This window comes from Odocoileus virginianus, chromosome 1 (assembly GCF_023699985.2).
Source record: "Odocoileus virginianus isolate 20LAN1187 ecotype Illinois chromosome 1, Ovbor_1.2, whole genome shotgun sequence".
NCBI lineage: Eukaryota > Metazoa > Chordata > Mammalia > Artiodactyla > Cervidae > Odocoileus > Odocoileus virginianus.
In genome coordinates, this window is record NC_069674.1 from 102652355 (window position 1) to 102661871 (window position 9517).

Sequence of the window (9517 nt, forward strand, 5' to 3'; positions counted from 1 at the left end):
TGCGGATTCTTGAAGCAGTCTTTTTGGTCAAACAATTTAACAGGCTGTGGGTCTAGTGCCAGTGATTCCATTTCTAAAGGATTTTCTTTTGAAGTGTTTGTTCCTCAATGTGTTTTTCCAGCCAAACATATGCCTATGATTTGAAATCAGCTTAAGAATTTTCTTTCACACTTTAGTGTTCATGTTTAGTTTGCTGGCATTAAATGATGCGAAATAAACTTGTTTGGCTCCTCAAATCCCTCCAGTGGTTTTGCCACTCATGGTTTTTCTAAGAGGTGGTGTTTTGTTGTCTCTGACTTTAGATGACTCTTGAAAGCTACTTTTTCAATTAAGTTATTTCTGGGAAAGGGTTAAAGGAAAATATGCTCAAGCTGCTTGTACTTTGCATTACTTTTCTAGAGTTTCTTAGAAAATTATTTTTTATTTGTTAACCATTATCTTAAAGGTTTTCACTCCATCATTTATGTAGGTGTTCTTCTTGACCAGTATTATGTTTGGCTTATGATGTGAAATTGTGCTCACTGGATTAGATTTAAGATTCATTGAACAGTTCAGTTCAGTCGCTCAGTTGTGTCCAACTCTCCGTGAACCCATGAACCGCAGCACACCAGGCGTCCCTGTCCATCACCAACTCCTGGAGTCCACCCAAACCCATGTCCCTTGAGTCAGTGATGCCATCCAGCCATCTCATCCTCTGTCGTCCCCTTCTCCTCCTGCCTTCAATCTTCCCCAGCATCAGGGTCTTTTCAAATGAGTCAGCTCTTCGCATCAGGTGGCCAAAGGACTGGAGTTTCAGCTTCAACATCAGTCCTTCCAGTGAACACCCAGGACTGATCTCCTTTAGGATGGACTGGTTGGATCTCCTTGCAGTCCAAAGGACTCTCAAGAGTCTTCTCCAACACCACAGTTCAAAAGCATCAATTCTTTGGCGATCAGCTTCTTTATAGTCCAACTCTCACATCCATACATGACTACTGGAGAAACCATAGCCTTGACTAGATGTCAACTATTACTTTGTTGACAAAGTAATAGCTCTGCTTTTTAATATGCTGTCTAGGTTGGTCATAACTTTTCTTCCAAGGAGTAGCCATCTTTTAATCTCATGGCTGCAGTCACCATCTGCAGTGATTTTGGAGCCCCCCAAAAATAGTCTGACATTGTTTCCCCATCTATTTGCCATGAGGTGATGGGACCAGATGCCATGATCTTAGTTTTCTGAATGTTGAGCTTTAAACCAACTTTTTTAACTCTCCTCTTTCACTTTCATCTAGAGGCTTTTTATTTCTTCTTTGCTTTCTGCCATAATGGTGGTGTTATCTGCATATCTGAGGTTATTGATATTTCTCCCAGCAGTCTTGATTCCAGCTTGTGCTTCATCCAGCCTAGCATTTCTCATGATGTACTCTGCATATAAGTTAAATAAGCAGGGTGACAATATATAGCCTTGATGTACTCCTTTCCCTATTTGGAACCAGTCTGTTGTTCCATGTCCAGTTCTAACTGTTGCTTCCTGACCTTCATACAGATTTCTCATGAGGTAGGTCAGGTGGTCTGATATTCCCATCTTGAAGAATTTTCCACAATTTGTGGTGATTCACACAGTCAAAGGCTTTGGCATAGTCAATAAAGCAGAAATAGATATTTTTCTGGAACTCTCTTGCTTTTTCAATGATCCAGTGGATGTTGGCAATTTGATCTCTGGTTCCTCTGCCTTTTCTAAAACCAGCTTGAACATCTGGAAGTTCATGGTTCACGTATTGCTGAAGCCTGGCTTGGAGAATTTTGAGCATTACTTTACTAGCATGTGAGATGAGTGCAATTGTGCAGTAGTTTGAGCATTCTTTGCCATTGCCTTTCTTAGGGATTGGAATGAAAACTGACCTTTTCCAGTCCTGTGGCCACTGCTCAGTTTTCCAAATTTGCTGACATATTGAGTGCAGCACATTCACAGCATCATCTTTTAGGATTTGAAATAGCTCAACTGGAATTCCATCACCTCCACTAGCTTTGTTTGTAGTGATGCTTTCTAAGGCCCACTTGACTTCACATTCCAGGATGTCTGGCTCTAGGTGAGTGATCACACCATTGTGATTATCTGGGTCGTGAAGATCTTTTTCGTATAGTTCTCCTGTGTGTTCTTGTCACCTCTTCTTAATATCTTCTGCTTCTGTTAGGTCCATAAAATTTCTGGTCTTTATTGAGCCCATCTTTGCATGAAATGTTCCCTTGATATCTCTAATTTTCTTGTAGAGATCTCTAGTCTTTCCCATTCTATTGTTTTCCTCTATTTGCATTGGTCGCTGAGGAAGACTTTCTTATCTCTCCTTGCTATTCTTTGGAACTCTGCATTCAAATGTATATATATTTCCTTTTCTCCTTTGCTTTTCACTTCTCTTCTTTTCACAGCTATTTCTAAGACCTCCTCAGACAGTCATTTTGCTTTTTTGCTTTTCTTTTTCTTGGGGATGTTCTTGATCCCTGTCTCCTGTCCAATATCATGAACCTCTGTCTATAGTTCATCAGGCACTCTGGGCAAAGGCTAATAGAGTTATTCCAAGAAAATGCACTGGTCATAGCAAACACCCTCTTCCAACAACACAAGAGAAAACTCTACACATGGACATCACCAGATGGTCAAAACTGAAATTAGATTGATTATATTATTTGCATCCAAAGATGGAGAGGCTCTATATAGTCAGCAAAAACAAGACTGGAAGATGACTGTGGCTCAGATCATGATCTCCTTATTACCAAATTCAGACTTAAATTGAAAAAAGTAGGGAAAACCACTAGACCACTCAGGTATGACCTAAATCAAATCCCTTACGATTATACAGTGGAAGTAAGAAATAGATTTAAGGGACTCAATCTGATAGACAGAGTCCTGATGAACTATGGACAGAGGTTTGTGACATTGTACAGGAGACAGGGATCAAGACCATCCCCAAGAAAAAGAAATTCATTGAACATGGGCGAGCAAAAGATTGAATACATTGAGATTCATCTGTTTCCTGTCTTACTTGGGAGAGGAGAGACTTGTGTGTGATAAGGCATTGTGTTCAGGGAGGATAAATTGCCTATGATTCTGTTGGTTTTGTGAATGGTCACTGAAATTCAAATATTGGAGGCTTTAGAAAGAGGCCAAAGTCAGCATGTTATTTCATTTTCTAATTTTTTGTAATTGTTTACTAATTATTAACTGTGGTGGGACCTCCTGGGAAGGAACCAAGAAAATCTTTTATTGTATACTCTTGGCTTTTTCCAGGGAACTGAATTTCAGATCATGAAGGACCAATTTTGAGCAGTAGAGATCTTTCTTAAGCCTTCTCTTGATGACTAAGAATGGAAAATCCTTTAACTTAGTCATCACACACTGCTATGGACTGAATGTTTGTGTCTGCTTCCCTTGCACCCCACCCCTCCCAACCCATTTCAGATGTTGAAGCCCTAATCTTCAGCGTGATGGCATTTGGAGATGGAGCTTCGGTATGTAATTAGGTCATGAGAGTGGAAATCTCCTGAGTGGGATTAATGCTTCATAAGAAGAGACAGAAGGGAGATGATCTCTCTCTGCCATGTGAGGATTCAGAAGAAGGCAGCCATCTGCAATCCAGGAAGAGGGGTCTCACCTGATACCTTGATCTTGGACCTTCCAGTCTCCAGAAGTGTGATAAGGTAAGTATGTACTATTTAAGCCTCTGGTCTGTAGTAATATTTTGTTATAGCAGCCTGAACAAAGACACATTAATTTCAGGTCATTCAATATTCAAATAATTTTTCTATTTCTTGGACTAAGGTGACTTCTTAGAATACCTTTGTCCAGGTAATTTAAAAAATTGTATTTACTTTTTGGGATTTTAAAACATTGTTTATTTTTAATTGGAGGATAGTTGCTTTGGTTTCTGCCGTCCAGTGTGGATAAGCCATGAGTATGCCTGTGTCCCTCCGTGTTGGACCTCTCCCCAAACCCCCACCGTGTCCCACCCCTCTCAGCGGTCCCCGAGCACTGCATTGAGGCCCTAGTGCTGTGCAACAGACGCCCACTGGCTGTCTGTTTTACCTGCGGTAATGATTTTATCTCCATGCTACTCTCTCAAACCCCACCCTTTCCTACCTCTCACCCCCCGGCCCACCCTGCTGTGTCCAAAGTCTGTTCTTTATATCTGGTCTCCGTTCCTCCTCTGCACTCACCTAAATGAGGTGAGTGACAGCTTGTGGCTCCCATGATGGGTGGGAGGTGACTTGTCTCTCTCTCGTCATGAAGCCACTGCTGGTCTTTGGGACGGACAGTCACTGGCTTCAGTGCTGGAGGCTGGGGGAGGAGCGGGAGCAGGGGCGTCTTGCTCAGGAGGCCTGCTCAGCCTGAGGGCTCTCCTGAGTCCTCACCTCCTCGCAGTGCGCCTTCACCTGCTCCAGGGGCCCACCGACATGTGCCGCCAAGATGACAGACTGCGATGGACAGTTCATCAATGTTGACTCGGTTAGTAGCTCTGTCCACTTCTCCAGGCTCAAGCCTTGGAAGGCCAGAACTTTCAGAATGGTCACACTCACGATGGGTACTTTTAAACAAAAATAATTTTATTTATTTTCGGCTGTACTGGTCTTGCTGTTGGGCTTTTCTCTGCTGTGGGGAGCTGGGGTCACTCTCTGGTTGTGATGCTCAGGCTTCTCCCTGTGGTAGCTTCTGTTGTTGCTGAGCGCCTGTTCTAGGGCATGGGGGCTTTGGGAGTTGCAGCGCGTGGGCTCAGCACTTGTGGTTCCTGGGCTTTGCAGCACAGGTTCAACAGCTGTGGCACACCAGCTTAGTTGCTCCATGGCATGTGGGATCCTCCTGGATAAAGGATCAAACCCATGTCTCCTGCATTGGCAAGCAGACTCTTGACCACTGAGTCACCAGGGAAGCCTCTTGATGGGTGATTTTAAACATACAGTGTGTGCCTACATGTATGAGTTTTGTTAGTTCATAAAGCTGGTATTTCAGAAAAAAACTAGATTTGTTTTCTCCATTTTTTTGTTTTTTTTTATGACATCACATTATCTCCTCTTCCTTTTCAGCTAAATCAGATCTCTATTCCACCTACCCTCTTTTGTAAAGACAGTCAGTTGGCATGATTGTCAAATTTGGTGTAGAGTTTTCTTCTTACAAGAGATAGTCTTAATTTATGACATTCATTCATTCAACACACATATATTTATAACTTCTGTGTGCTAAGCTTTGTGTGAAGAGGTAATCAGATAGTGATAAATATGTTATGGATTTTTGCCCTCAGATAGCTTATAATCGAGGAAGAGACATGGCATAATAATAATTAACTCTGCTATAATGCATGTTGTTGTTGTTTAGTCACTAAGTTGTGTCTGACTCTTTTGCAACCCCATGGGCTGTAGTCCACCAGGCTCCTCTGTCCATGGAATTTTCCAGGCAAGATTACTGGAGTGGGTTGCCATTTTCTTCTCCAATGGATCTTCCTGACCCAGGGATTGAACCTGGGTCTCCTGTGTCACAGGGAGTTTTTTTGTTTTTTTGTTTTTAACCACTGAGCCACCTGGGAAGCTGCCTATAATATATTATATATAATATATTAATAGCACAATTATTATTATGGGACTCAGAGGAACGTTGTCCTTTCTTGTTTGGTGCCCATCTTTCTGCTGGGTGACTGGTACCTGGCCAGGCTGCCCCTTGGAGACAACATCTGAAGCATATCCAGACTGTGCTATGTTACTACAGGAACTATAGCCTCACCTTTGAAAGATTGAGGGTTAGTCCAATCATGGTGACCCATCCTGTTAAGTATATTGTTGTTCCCAGATTTTGAAGGAAACTAGTTACAGTTTTCTATTTGGAATGAGGGAGTTTTAAGAAATACAGAGATGGAAAGAGAATGAAAAGAAAGAGTACATAATGGTTCTAGAATTTTCGTATAGAACATGCTTGGGGTGGCTGTCAGGGAGGGCGAACAGGGGAATTTCCTATAGTATTTGTATAACCAACCCAGTTGTTTACTTAGGATTGTATATTTATTTGGGGTGGTTTGGAAGAGGCTATTGAATATTATGGTTGGGAGGGGATCGCAAATCATTTCTTGGTATTTCCACTCATGGTAAGTTGCTCAGAAAGGGGGCAAATAACTTTTATTAGGAGGTAATTTATTAAGGAGCATCTTTATACACAGGACCGTTTCCCAGTTTTAACACTGAAGCTCTGGCACAGAACTTTATAAAGTCTTGACATGAAGATTTGTTGAAAGGAACTGCACTTGACTCCGAAAGAATGCAGTATCTTATCTCGGATATAATTTAAATAGATGAGTCTATGTAGTTCAAGGAAACAGTTTCCCTAGGCTCAGGGGAACAGACCCAGGCGGTGCCCGATCCACACTGCAGTTGCCTTGCCGTCTTACTGGCCGGCTCGCTGCTCCCTGCTTTCTCTCTCAGTGCCTGCCGTGCTGGCGCAAAAGGGAAGTGTGTCGGGGGCCAGGGCTTGTGGCTCCTTCCTGAAGACCCCTGGTTAGATGAATCATTAAAAGTCTCTCTACTCGGCCTGCTCAGCGTTGCACTGCCCTGGATCATATCCACAGTCCTACCTTTGATTCTAAACTGAAGTTAGATTTGCTTGCTCCTTTTGGCACATTTTCATATCATGAGCACAGTCTGTGATATGTCCATCTGCACGGCTATCTAAATAAGAGCAGACCTGTGGGGAGTGTGGCCGAGAGTTCACTTAAGACCCTTCACAGGCTCCTGCTGGCCTCTTCCAGACTGGCAGCTGCAAAGGAAGTTAATCATGAACGTATCAAATATGGTAGAGTGGTCTGGTCACACATTACACCTGGGAGTGTTGAGTCCTGCTCCTAATCAAATGCCTGGTACTGTTTTGGTAACTTGGGCTTTGAGTTGTGTTGACTTGTCAGTGGGACAAGTCAACAAACTTTAGCTAAATAGTTGTGGTATATATTAGGAATGTTAGATAAGGCAGTTCCATGTAGCTCCTATCATTGTGCATTCTTGGATTGAAAATAAGCCAGTCTTTCAGCAGTTTGAAGAGAATGCCTTAGAACTGGCCCTTTGAACACCATAAGAATGAAATTGATATGTGGAGACACTTTGGAGACACTCTGACTTGTTAATGTAAAAAATATGAAGGATCTAGATGTTTGCTAGGAAAATACAAGTGGGAACCAAACTATACTTAAAACATCTGAAGATCTTTCTGACATTTCCCAGATGGTTACCTAAGTAACTGAAGTTATAACTGCTTTAGTTTGATGTGTCAATATATACTCTGCAAGCTATTATGGAACCCATGATGTTCCCAGTCTTCAATCAATAGCAATATTAAGAAAAAAGAAAAAAGAATTAATTGTTAGCATTGATAAACATTTAATTAAGGCCTATAAAAAAAAGCAGTTGCTTGCATGCACATGATTCATTATTAGATTTTGATCATTTCATGATCAAATCTCCAAAGAAGCACATGCCAGTTACAAACTAAACCTAGAAAGTTTTCCAAGACCAGTCATCTATTTAATGTCTTGCATAAAATCAATGATGATTTCATCAGCTGATCGTAAGCTGAGCCTAGTATATGGAGCAAAGTCTGTGGAAGAAGAATTGGTGAATTGGAGAGGCAGTGGAATGAGAAGAGAGGGTTACATCTTCTCTAGATTCTTCTTCATTTCCTCTCATTCTTTTTTTCAAAAAATTATGTTTTTTTAATTGAAATAGTGTTGACATACAAATTATGTTTGTTTCAGGTGTAGTACATAATGATTTGACATTTACATAATAAAGTAATTAAACAAATGTTTATTTATTTGGCTGCATGGGGTCTTAGTTGCAGCATGTGGGATCTTTGATCTTTGTTGCAACATGTGAAATCTATTTCCCTGACCAGGGATTGAACTCGGGCTCCCTGCACCAGGAGTGCGGCGTCTTAGCTACTGAATCACCAGGGAAGTACCCCCTGCTTCCATTCTTATATTCCATTCTACTTGCATTTTCAGTTAATATCTCTAGTAATTGTCTTTCAGACCTATATTTTTGTCTCTAATTTCTCTGAAACTTCCAGATGTCTTATGGGAATTTCCACCTAAATTCCTAAGCTTCTAAAACCTGATATACAGTATTTCATCTCCCGTGACAATCTGAGTTTTCCTTTTAACTTCCCACTTGTGTTAATACCAGCAGTTATTAGTTACTGGCTTTGAAATCTGAGAACCATGTTTCACTGGCCATTTTCTCTTGTTTGTTCATGTCCAAATAGTTCTTAAATCATACTTACTCTTCCTTATTCTTCTCTTTGATTTGCTCACTTCTTTCTAGTCCTGTGGTGACCCCTTCAAAAGTTTGCATCCTTACTATAGCTTTTGATAACCTTCTAGTTGGTCTCCCGACTTCTAGTCTCTTTTTCCACTAACTGGGCCAGTAACTTACCACAAAGCTCCTTGTATGCCCTAATTTGGGCTTCCCTTGTAGCTCAGATGGTAAAGAATCTGCCTTCAATGCAGGAGAACCCCGTTTGATTCCTGGGCTGGGAAGACCCCTGGAGAAGGGCAGGCTACCCACTCAGTATTCTTGGGCTTCCCTCATGGCTCAGATGGTTAAGAACCTGCCTGCAATGCAGGAGATATGGGTTAAATCCCTGGGTTGGAAAGATCCCCTGGAGGAGGGCATGGCAACCCACTCCAGTATTCTTGCCTGGAGAATCCCCACAGACAGAGGAGCCTGCAGGCAACAGTCCATGGGGGTTGCAAAGAGTTAGACATGACTGAGCTACTAAGCACAGCCCAGCATGGGCTAGTTTAGCGTCTCTTCATTTGTTGTTGTTCAGTTGCTGAGTCATGCCTGATTCTTTGTGACCTCATGGACGGCAGCACGCCAGGCTTCTCTGTCCTTCGCTGTCTCCCAGAGTTTGCTCACATTCACATCCATTGAGTCGGTGATGCTATCTAACCATCATCTCATCCTCTGCCGCCCCCTTCTCCTTTTGCCTTCAATCTTTCCCAGCACAGGGTCTTTTCCAATGAATTGGCTCTTCACATCAGGTGGCCAAAGTATTGAAGCTTTAGCTTCAGCATCAGTCCTTCCAATGAAAATTCAGGGTTGATTTCCGTTAGGATTGAATTATTTGATTGCCTTGCAGTCCAACGGACCCTCAAGAATCTTCTCCAGCACCAGTTTGAAAAGCATCAGTTCTTCAGTGCTCAGTCTTCTTTAGGCCTCTTCATTACCCATTCAGTAAAATACTTATCCTTCAGCTTAGCATTCACAATTGTCTACAGTCTGTTGCAATATCAGTGTAGTTTTCCTTTTTTTTTCTATTCTGGAGACTAATAATGAAACAAAGACTTTCCAAAAGAAAAACAAACTCAGAGAATTTGTATATATATGAGAAGAAACACAAGAAGGAAAATGATTCATGATGAAGCACAAAATTATAGGAAGGAATGAAGCCCACCAGAACAAGTAAACATAAAGAATATTGACTATAGTAACGATGGTAAGAATGTCTCTG